This window comes from Lathyrus oleraceus, chromosome 6, assembly GCF_024323335.1.
Source record: "Lathyrus oleraceus cultivar Zhongwan6 chromosome 6, CAAS_Psat_ZW6_1.0, whole genome shotgun sequence".
NCBI classification, from domain to species: Eukaryota; Viridiplantae; Streptophyta; class Magnoliopsida; order Fabales; family Fabaceae; genus Lathyrus; species Lathyrus oleraceus.
The window spans coordinates 399881766-399884948 of NC_066584.1; the positions used below are offsets into that span (position 1 = coordinate 399881766).

Below are 3183 nucleotides of genomic sequence, written 5' to 3' on the forward strand. Positions count from 1 at the left end.
CTTCGCTGTTGCAGGCGGTGCAACAGAACCAATTCTCTTGAAATCCTACCGAGGATCCAAACCTTCATTTATCCGTATTTGTTCAATACGCTGATACTGTTAAAGCTAATGGTGTCACTTCAGAGGCAATTCGACTTCGTCTTTTTCCTTTCTCATTAAGAGATAGCGCTAGAAGATGGCTTCAATCTCTCCCTTCCAACTCAGTCACCACATGGAACGAGTTGAAGAAAGTTTTTCTTGCCCGATACTTTCCGCCAAGCAAAACAGCTATGTTAAGAGCCCAGATAAACGGATTTAAACAGAAAGACAACGAGTCTCTTTTCGAAGCATGGGAAAGATACAAAGACATGATGAGACTTTGCCCACACCATGGTTTGGAAGACTGGTTAGTAATTCACACATTTTATAATGGTCTCTTATACAACACAAGGTTAACAATAGACGCCGCTGCAGGTGGTGCATTAATGAACAAACCTTATGCTGATGCTTACCAGCTTATCGAGAGCATGGCCCAAAACCACTATCAGTGGGGAACCGAACGAACAACGGTGGAAAAACCTCAAACGAAAACTGGCATGTACGAGATAAGTAACCTTGATCACGTTAACGCAAAAGTGGATGCTTTGGTCCAGAAAATTGAAAGTTTAAACGTATCACCTCCAGCCGCCGTGGTTGCTATAACTCAGAATTGCGAGGTCTGTGGAATCCAAGGCCACACTCCTACGGACTGTCAACTCTTGACAGGAATCCAAGCAGAGCAAGTAAACTATGCTCAAGGAAGCCCCTACTCGAATACCTATAACTCAAATTGGAAGAACCATCCAAACTTTTCATATAAGAGTAATAATGCTTTGTACGCACCTGAACAGTCTCCAAATCAAGCCCCAGCTATACCTCCGGGATATCAGAAACCGAACCCATCCATGCCTAACAATAACGCCCCTAGGAAATCCAACTTGGAAATCATGATGGAAAACTTTATAGCTTCCCAACAACAAACCAATAAAGATTTCTTAAACCAGAATGTACACACTGGCGAACAACTTAAACAACTAGCAAGCAAAGTAGATGCCTTGGCTACCCATAACAAAATGCTGGAAACACAAATATCACAAGTAGCCCAACAACAAGCACCTACTGCTGCCCCAACTGGTACATTCCCTGGACAGCCCCAACCTAACCCGAGAAGCCACGCTCATGCAATTATATTAAGAAGTGGAACGGAAGTGGAAGGACCGTCTGATCCAAGGATAGAAAACCAAAACCCTAAGAAATCAACTGAGGAAAGTGAACCTAAGGAAAAGGAAGAGAGTAATAAGGAAACCCTAGAAAAGAAGGAACCTTATGTACCTCCACCACCTTACAAACCACCTATACCTTACCCTCAAAGGCTTGTTAAAACCAAAGATGCGGGCCAATTTAGAAAATTTGTTGATCTCCTTAAACAATTAAACGTTACAATTCCGTTCACCGAAGCTATTACGCAGATGCCCTCTGTCGCATCGCGCGAAAAACCGGCGGGAAAAGAAAGAAACAACAGAGCCGCCACCGTGCGTTATTTATCCCAAAAGAGGGAAAGGAAACGCTCGAAGTAAACCTAGGAAAGAACATGGTCTCGCGACCAAAGAGAATGGGTTCGGGAGTCGGTTATGCGAAGGGAAGGTGTTAGGCACCCTACGCATCCGTAGTACTCTACGGGATCCACGCACAAAAGGAAGGAAAATTGGTTGCTAAACACTGCTCAAACACACACACACTGGCTGAAAGGGACAAAAGAAACTGACTGAAACTGACTCGGCAGGATATCGCATCCTGGGCCTACTTAGTCTATCAGGCATAGACATCAGAGTCGAAGTAGTTCGGAATGGGGAACGACACATGCTCGCTAGGATATCGCATCCTATGCATACGTATCTTCTCGGACGAGAGAAGAATCAGAGCATTCGTAGCTCGGCTGACACGCACACAAACAAAACAAAACACAGGCAAACATGGAGCCCGACTGCCAATTGCTGGACTTACATCAGCATCCGAACCAAAACACACGCACACTGGAACCCAAATGCCACTCGATGGACTTACATCGGCTTCCAAGCACACTACAACACAACAGGTTAATAGGGAGTCGGGGACTCAGCCTATAACTGTCAAACACAAGCAAACAGACAGCAAATGCTAAGGAGTACGGGGACTCGAGCTTAGCAAAGGTCAAACAACACACACAAAAGAAAGAAAAGGCGCCCGGAGAGATCAGCTCAATCTCCTGCCTACATACTTCATCTGGTGTGAAGATCAGGGCGATGTAGTTCCCCTACGCAGGGATAAAGGATCTAGCCTAACCAGATAACAGAGGGAGACACAACTCTAGGGAGACTACGACTCGAGCCTAGATGTTGTCATGCAAAGTCAACCCTAAGTTAAGGTTTCTAGCTAAATGGCACGAGGGCCAACCTATCCTGAACAGACACAGGAAAAAGCAAAGTCTCGATTGCAACTAGGGCAAGAGAAAGGAAAAGGCTCGATCGCAACGAGGGCGAGAGAAAGGATCGCAACGAGGGCGAGAGAAAGGATCGCAACGAGGGCGAAAGCAAGCAAGGATTAGCTGTTAGTCGTTAGTCAAACTTGGCAAGACATCGCGTCTCATGCCTACGTATCTCACCTGAACGTGAGAATCAGAGTTGCCGTAGTTCGGCCAGCAGGGAAAAAGGACTCGATTGCAACGAGGGCAAGAGAAGGGGAAAGTCTCGATCGCAACGAGGGCGAGAGAAAAGATCGCAACGAGGGCGAAAACAAGCACGGATTAGTTGTTAGTCAAACTCGACAAGACATCGCATCTCGTGCCTACGTATCTCATCTGAACATGAGAATCAGAGTTGCCGTAGTTCGGCCGAACAGTTCTAAACGTGGCTCACACAAGGGTTAAGCCACACAGACTTGACTTGCACAGGAAGCAAGTCAAGCACAACCTACCTTGCACAGGGGCAAGTCTAAGCTAAACCTAAAGAGTTGTTAGCAAACAGGCAATCACAATCACAAGAAGCACACTCTATATGCATACAAGAGGCTCAAGCAAAAGGTTAGGCACTAGGGCCAACTGGAATAGGGTAAGTGTTGCTCTTAACCTTGCCATTGAGGGGCTAAGGTGAAGCAGATGAAAGGATGAAGTGAGGATGAGACCTCACA

The 3183-nt window shown here is 46.0% G+C and overlaps 1 pseudogene; it reads right to left on the bottom strand.

Annotated features, from left to right (window-relative positions):
- Positions 1-276: 276 nt before the first annotated feature.
- On the bottom strand, positions 277-376 carry LOC127099086 (uncharacterized; annotated as a pseudogene).
- Between the last annotated feature and the right edge of the window lie 2807 nt (positions 377-3183).